This window comes from Malania oleifera, chromosome 6 (genome assembly GCF_029873635.1).
Source record: "Malania oleifera isolate guangnan ecotype guangnan chromosome 6, ASM2987363v1, whole genome shotgun sequence".
In the NCBI taxonomy this organism is placed as follows: Eukaryota; Viridiplantae; Streptophyta; class Magnoliopsida; order Santalales; family Ximeniaceae; genus Malania; species Malania oleifera.
In genome coordinates, this window is record NC_080422.1 from 13,676,687 (window position 1) to 13,685,860 (window position 9,174).

Below are 9,174 nucleotides of genomic sequence, written 5' to 3' on the forward strand. Positions count from 1 at the left end.
GGCGACTCCATCACACATTATTTTTCCACGAAAATTGCATTTTCAAAATCACACATCCATTTTCCTAATTTGCAGCCGCACCCATATTTTGCACCGAGAGAGCGGTTCTCTCCAAGGCTAGGTCCGAGGCATCGCGATAGCTTGGTGACTCCGCTGGGAAGCTTGAGAGTTAAGCCAGTGATTAATTGAGAATTATCCTAGTATCAAATCTAAATAAGCCTTCTTGATTACTCCCTTTCATTTTCGTACAAATTTTGTTGCATATACATGAATAATTGTGAATACCCTGTTTGCTCTGGTACGTGAATGAGGATGTGTTTAGTTCTGCTTGTTAAGCATGTGATTAGTGATACTTTGAATAAGTATGATGTTTTGCTTCCCTTGCTATTTTTTTGGGCATGTGTTTAAATTATGAATAATGGATGGATGTGGGGTAGAAGTTGTAGGTTGAAATGATTAAACTCACACACTCTCACAGTTCTATACCCAGACTTTCCCTTGCTAGGATTAGAAAGGAGTGTAATAGTGTCAGTTCCCGTGTGGCATGGCCTATGGGGACCCACAAACCACTTCGCTCAGTGCGGGCTTTGTCCGGACCTCTGTGAGGGAGGATGAAGTTTCAATTTGGGGACCTTTTCCAAATAGGGGTTAGAGCTTAACCACACATGATTGACCATAATTCCTTGCCTAGGATGAAGCCTCAAGAAACCTTGTGTATATACTTACCCGGGGTTGGGACAGAGGCTCCAGCCTTCTCCTTGTGATTTTATATGTCTATAACTTGAGCTTTAAGATGTGTTGCATGCTTAATAACATCCTGCATTTCATACTAGGTATTCCCATATACTTGGCCAAAGTTCTGTTTAAAATTCGACTCATTCATGGAGAGCACAGTAGTCCATTATGAAACCGAACCAATAGTGCAACTGTACTCCGAAAGTCAATAAGAGAAGAGGGGTGACAGCGCGAGTAAGGGATCTGTGCTTGAGATACCGGGCAGGGTTGACATCAATACTCGATCCAATTCCCCGAAGGAACTTAGAGATATTTGAAAGGGGTGGACACCTCAGGGACGTTAGACATTTTCTCAGATATACGGACACATCAACTTTCTCTTACATGTTTCTGTAGACTCTCACATGATTAAAGCATTGGTGGAATTATGGAATCCGACGTATTGCTGCTTTACTCTAAATGGGGTAGACTTGGCTCCCACCATAGAGGAATACATTTCACTGTTGCATCTAGCTAAATTACCGATGCCCTACAAAATGTATGCGCCCGCTCGAACGTCTGTCATCAAGGATTTGTTCAGAGCCACCGGGGTTAAGGTCCAAAATCTAGGAGACTCAAAGATCACTTGGGAACACCTGAAAGATTTGATTAAGAAGGAGGAAAAGTAAGAAGCCCAACTGCACCTATTAGCATTAGCCATCTATGGCCTACTTATCTTTTCGAAGGAACTAGGAATCATCGATCATGCAACCATTGCCTTCATCGCCCAGGTGAGGGAAGGGTTAACCCAGTCTACGGTATTCTGGCAGAAACATTTCGATCTCTTAACAAATGCCGGACCAGAAGGCTCGCTAGGTTGACTTGCTGCGTGCCATTGCTTTATGTTTGGATGATAAGTCATTTGTCGTGCATCCAGGGATACTTTCACGCTTCTTTCTCAACGATTAGAATACCTTTGGCATAGTTTGAGGCAGCTCGTTGGGAAGAACACGCCAGCAGAACTGAATGGAAAGATAGACTGCAGAATCTAGTCAACAAAGGGATCGTATGGCAGGCACCATGGATTGACCAGTCCAAAGTAATATACAGATGCTGAGACCTTCCTTAGGTCCCACTGCTAGGCCCCTAGGGTGGGATATCCTACGCACCACTTATGTTCCGAAGGCAAGTAAGTGCATTACAGTTTGTACCCATGATCCATGGACTGGCAGTGCTCAGTTCGCTTATGAGGCTGATGATAGCCAAAGGAAGATCCGGGAATTTGTTGTATCATGGAAGCATGTGCACATAGTCGAAGCCAGCAGTCAAAACTCGGGAGCCCAGGAGACTTATGAACTATGGAGGCGTAATAGGGTGAACCCGCAGGTTCTGTGTGAGACAAAAGCTCCAACTCTCAGGAAATGGCCAAAAGAAACCATGCATTTGTCTGGAAGAAAGACCTCTGGAGAATAGTTGACAGAACAAGGAAAGAAAGATTCAGCAGATCCTCAACACGAGCTAGGCAAAAAGCCGAAGATTCAGAGCTCACAGTCAAAGAAAGCATTGGCAGTCCTGAGAAGGGAGACGCAAAGACTTCAAAAGGCACTTGGTCAAAAGGTCCGACAGCTGAAAGAGTCAAAAGCAAAAGTTGAAGAAAAATTTCGGTACATACAGGACCTGGAAGAGCAGTTTGACAAGCAAAGATACCACTTTAACAAAGTGCTAGAAAAGATAGAGCCTTGTGTGACAAAGGCTAACTACTGGGAAGCCCAATACAAAGCACTGAAACAGAAGGTGGATAGTGCTGCACTCACAAAGTTAGAGCCAGCCCTCGAAGATTCAAGCTGCCTTGTCGGGAGCAGACTAGGGAATCAGAATCTGACATCTGTGTAGACTAGATGGGAATTTTTTGTATTTCTTGCTGAAAATTGTATGAAAAGTTGAAATGAAATGACGAGGATTTTTTCCAGAACCTTGGCTAAAGCGCATAGGACTGCATTATTGTACTTTTTCACCCATAATTTTATGCATACTCATAAACATTCATTACATGCATTTATCCAAAAAAATACAAGTTTTTCATGAACAGGGGATCGAAACAGGCCAAACGTGACTAAGTTCCAGCAAAATTGAGGCAAATACGCACCCTTACAACACTCGTAGAAAAGCCAAGGCCATGGCAGAACAATTGGAGAGTCGTGTTCTGGGAATCGAGCAGGGGCAAGAAGAGTTGAGCAATCAGATTAAGAAGATATTGGACCTACTGCTAAAGAAAGGGAAGACAATCCAAGATCAGGATCATGAAGAAGAAACTGATCCTATCCAAATGCCATGTTTTACGCCGATTCATGAGCAATCTTCTGGACCGCCGCCATTCACCTCTGAGAAACCACCACATGGCGTGCCGCCTTTTATCCCGGCAGCAACAAGAATGGGGATGCCCTCATCGACAATGGCGGGCATAGGGACAAGCAAAATTGTGATGAAATACCGATGTGATAATCTGGAAGAACAGCTAAGCGCCATAGAAGGGACTCGGGCCTCCAATACCACCAAACCTTTAGATTACTGCCTGGTGCCTAATATAGTCCTTCCCCTAAAATTTAAAATGCCAGACTTCGAGAAGTTTGATGGGACCACATGCCCTCGGACCCACCTCCGCATATATTTCCAGTTAATGGCCACCTATGCTAATAATGAGAAGTTGATGATGCACTACTTCCGAAGCAGTCTTACCGGAACAGCGACTAGATGGTATGTCCAGTAGAATAGAGCCTAGATCCACACGTGGGGTGACTTGGCAGATGCCTTCAAAGCGCAATATTGTCATATCCTGGAAATGGCTCCATACAGGATGTCCCTTTTTGAAATGGAGAAAAAGCTAACAGAAACTTTCAGGGAGTACGCGCACCGTTGGAAGGACGCGGCCATTCAAGTGGATCCTCCGGTTGGTGACCATGAAGCAATATCGATGTTCGTAGGGACCTTAAAAGATCCCTACCGTTCACACCTGGTAGGATCCACCCCCCATAACTTCATGGACATTGTGGTGGCAGGGGCCAAAGTGGAAGCCGACGTCAAAGCTAGATGGATAAAGGTTAGGAGTGCCGATAGTGGCCCAAGCAAGAAGTGGGTCAAAGGTAGGAAGGAAGAAAAGACCCAAATGATACAGGAGTCTACCAAGAGCCGAAGGCAGAGAGGCCGACACCAAAGACCTGGAGAAATTTTCTACATGGAACCAACAGTGAATCAAAAACTGCATGTGGGCCTGAGGCCCCAGTTCGCAACCCCCCGACCAAGATCGGCACCGATAAATAATCAAGTCCGAGAAAGGGATATGCCAAGGAATGCTAGAAGGATTGACCCAATCCCAATGCCCTACACTGATTTGTTTCCTTAACTGTGTGAGAAAGGAATGGCGAAGACCATACCAGTCATTCCAGTCACTAATCCACCACCTTGATGGTTCGATCCCAACACCCACTGTGCATGCCACGCAAACTCTCCAGGTCACTCCATCGACCAGTGTTGAGCTTTCAAATATAAAGTTCAGTCATTGAAAAATGCAGGGTGGCTGGCCTTTGATGATAAACCGGTAGGTATTCAAAGCAACCCTTTACCAAATCACGAGGGAGACCAGGTCAGTATGGTCGAGGTAGGACTCGAAGAGACACGAGAAGCCAACCTGGATCGTGTTGCTTTGGATTAGATACATCAAGAGCTCAGGAAGGCAGGCCTAGTAGAATCAAAGGCTACCTGTGCCAAAGACGCACATTGTGAATGCCAGAGTTCGTTGAAAAGGACTGTTCAGGGTTGCAAAACCATTAGGTGGGCCCTGTGCAAAATTTTGGATGACAAGGCTATAGAAGTCGGCTCCATTCAAAAAGATGGGGAAATTTCAACTATGGGGGATGAGGGACAAGAGCATTCCCCGTACCCGCACCAAACCCTTCATACCATTAGCAAAGAAATCCAGTTATGTCCCCAAGGCCCCAACCCGTCTAGTTATCTCGGTACCTTGGCCGTTCCCATATCAGAATGACAAGGGGGTACCCTGGAAGTACGATTGCCAAGCCCGGGGCATGGAAGATATAGGAAATATTGCGGGTATAACCCGTAGTGGTAGAGTATATGCACTAGCACACTCTATGAAGCCGGATACAAAACAAATCGGGGAATCAAGCAAGAACATTAAAAAGCCAGTTCAACCTCAGGAGGCTGAAGACTTTTTTAGGCTTATCAAACACAGCGAGTACAACGTGGTTAATCAATTGAAAAAATGTTAGCGCATATATCTGTTCTATCTCTAGTTTTAAATTCGGAGGTTCAAAGAGAAGCACTGCTGAAACTACTTAATCAGGCATATATACCACAAAACATCAGTGTAGAAAAGCTCAGCCATGTGATTGGAGGTTTTTCCGCAACCAATTATATTACCTTCAGTGATGAAGAAATCCTGTCAGAAGGAAAAGGGCATAACCAGACACTGCACATATCGGTCAAATGTAAGGACCATATGATAGCTCGGGTGTTAGTCGATAACGGGTTGTCCCTCAACGTCTTGCCAATGACCACTCTTCAGAAATTTCCGGTAGACCCTTCGTATGTCAAGTAGAATAATCTAGTAGTAAAGGCTTTCGACGGAACCCGTAGGGAATCCGTACGGGCAACTGAGATTCCCATTTTGATTGGGCCAATCATCTTCGACGTCACATTCCAGGTAATGGACATCACACCTTCCTACAGCTGCTTATTGGGAAGGCCATGGATCCATAACACTGGGGTGGTCGCATCTTCCCTACACCAGAGGCTGAAATTTGTAGTAGGGAACCAATTGGTCTATGTACATGGTGAAACCGATGTTATGATAACAAAGCCCACTTCCACTCCTTATGTAGAAGCTGTGGAAGATGTATTGGAGGACTCATCCAAGCCTTCGAGATCGTAAACGTCGCAACTGTAGACACCCTATTTTTGCCTAGGGCCCAATACATTATTATTATTATTATTATTATTATTATTATTATTATTATTATTACTTGTCTATAATTATTGTTATTATTATTATTATTATTATCATAGTATTTTATTATTATTACCATTACCATTCTCATTACTATTATTAAGTATTAGTAGTATATTTTTCTTCTTTTTATTTAGCTATTTGAAATTTCAGTAAAATACGAAAAATTATAAAAAGTAGAAAATTAAGAGAAATATCTAAAAATATTTTTGATTTGTTGTTATTTCAAAATTCAGCAAAATGTGAAAAGAATATAAAAATCAGAAAAGTAGAAAAAGCCAAGAAAAATATTTTGAAACTTGAAAATCACTTTTTTATTTTTATTTCTTTGAGTTCCAAAAACCTCTCAACTAGTATTTTAATACTTAGAAAAACCCTAAAAGATTTCCAAAATTTTGGAGTGTATTTTGTAAATTATTTTTGATTTTATCCCTATGATTTTAATGTGAGGGTGTCAACTTTCAAGCTTCATGTACCCTTAGTTCTGAGGGAATATGTATATATTTATATATTACATATATTCTTGTATTACTTATTTATTTATTTATTTATTTATATTGCAAGTATATTTGTAAATCCACTAATAGATGAATAATTTGAAAGACTTATTAGATTAACTTAGGGATAATTCCAAATTAATTAGGTACCGTTCGTAAGAACGTGCGCGTTGGGGGTGCTCATACCTTCCCCTCGTGTAACCGAACTCCCGACCCAAACTCTGGTAACATAGACCCATTATACCCTTAACGAGGTAGTAATCATGTGTTCTAATCACACTAAAGGGTTAGTGGAGACTTTGATACTCATTGTTTTCCCCGAAAATATTAAACCACATTTTTTATTTCTCTGCCCGGGGCACTTGTGTGCCAGGACGTCGCAACAGCCTACCGACTCTGCTGAGGACATTTGAGAGTCGAGCCAATAATTAATTAGGAATTATCTCAATTTAAATCTATTAAGTCTTTTAATTACTCAACTTTTGTTAATAAAATACCCCTATATTTGAATAAAGTAATTTGTTAAAATTATAATACGTTTGACTTAGTAAATATATATATGTTACCATAGTTGTAGATAGCTTGGAGTTAATAATCATAGATATCTTAATTAATGTTCCCATATATAGAGATACCCTCATTAATGTGAATATTACTTCCTATATAGGTAAATAACCTTTATTAATGTGAATATTACTTTCCATATAGGTTGCCACCCTCATTAATGCGAATATTACTTTCCATATAGGTAGATACCCTCATTAATGTGAATATTACTTCTCATATAGATAGCTAACCCTTTATTAATGTAAATATTACTTTCCATATAGATAGATATCCCTCATTAATGTGAATATTACTTCTCAAATAGGTAAATACCCTTGATTAATGTGAATATTATTTCTCATATAGGTAGATACCCTTAATTAATGTAAATATATGGTTTCCAAATAGGTAAATACCCTTAATTAATGTGAATACTTGGTTTCCATACAGATATTAATGTGAATATTTAGTTCCCATACAAGTAGATATCCGTAATTATGTGAATATTTAGCTTCCATATAGATATATATCCTTAATTATGTGAATATTCAGTTTCCATATAGGTATGTATCCTTAATTAAGGTGAATACTTAGTTTCCATATAGGTAGGTACCTTTAATTAATGTGAATATTCAGTTTCTATATAGGTAGATGTCATTGGTTATTGTGAATATTTAGTTAACATGTATGTAGATATCTTTAATTAATGTATTTAGTCCCCAAACATCTGAATATACTTGACTTAATGTGAGAGTTTGTTACTATATTTGTAAATAGTATAGATTTAATGTAAACATTTAGTTTCCATGTTTGAAAATATCCTTACTTTTATGAAAATATTTGTTTCCATGGGTGCTTGAATAAGCATGTGACATGCATGTGGGGTAGTGGGATTAGGTTAAAATTTGCATTCACACACTTTCACGCTCTATACCCGAGCTTTACCTATTAGGGTTAGATAGGAGTGTAATAGCGTCAGTCCCTTCGTGGCAGAGCTTGATGGGACCCGCGAACCACTCCGCTCAGTGCTAGTTTTATCCGGACCCCTATGGGGGAGGATGGAATTCCAAACTGGGGACCTTTTGTCAATAGGGTTAGAGCCTACCCACACATGTTTGTATATAGTTTTCCTTAACTAGGATAGAGCCATGAAGAACCCTGTATATACATACCTACCCTGGGTCGGGACATCCTTCTCCCTATACCGTATGTAGTATATATGTTGTGAGATACCTTGTATTATACAATGCATTTTGCATCCATTTTAGACTTACATACTACTTAGCCAGTATTCTGAAAAAGCCCAATAATGAGACCATGGTCCATCTTTTCAAAAAATGAAGCACTTGGCCCGAGCATTTTAAAATACGGGTCAGCCCAACCCTTTTCAAACAACTCAGACCCAATTTTTAAAAATAACAAACCTAGGTCCGACCTTTTCCTAAGAAAAAACTGGGCCCAAGCCTGATTTAAAAAAAAAAAAAAAAGGCCAAAACACAGATTTGAAAAGTGGGCCTCGGCACTATTACCTAAAAATCCAGGCCAACATTTTTTTAAGCAATCCAAGCCCAATTTCTTTTCAATTAGGGCCTGATCCCATCATAAAATAGCTTGAAACCTATATTTTAAAATACTCGAGGTCCAAGTGCACATTAAAGTCCACAAGCCCGCATTGAACAAATCCAATGGATTGATTAGCCTGGGTCAACCCCAAACTTAGATCATAATCTGACCCTTCCTAGGATCTAAGGTACATGGACCTTCATCAGGGAAAGGAACGGTTAAGGGAGAAATTGAATTGAAATCATGGCCCATCAATGGTCGTGTTAATATTGAAATCTTTCATTAGTGGAATTTTTCTAGAATTCTGGCTAAGTAGTCATTTAGGTTACATCGTATTCATGCACTTCATTTCATACATAGTCAAGCACGATAGGCTGCACGCAAGCTCATATATTTGTTTGTATGTATAAGTGCACTAGGTACACCCATGCATAAACACCCATTGAATAACATAATCATTCCATGCTCAATTTCATAACCATGCATGCACAAGCATCTCCAATGGGCCAATAATCACATTCAAATTGTCTGCAAAATCATGGGTCAAGGTGGCAAAGTTAAAGATTCAGGGTTCCATCATTGAGTAGAACAAAAACGATCTCTTTATTATAAGCGAAAGGTTAAGATCAAGGGAACTCTTTGTCAAATTACGGTTGAAATGTCGCAAATGCCATCGAGTTGAAGGATTGATTAGTATTCAATTTCAGAAGTGAGTTCACGTGATACAAAAATGATGTGCTTGATCACCTAAAGGCGATAACAAGAGGAATGCATCCATGTTTTTCATTTAAATCATTTTGAAATTAAATAAAATAATAATTTCTTTCAGTC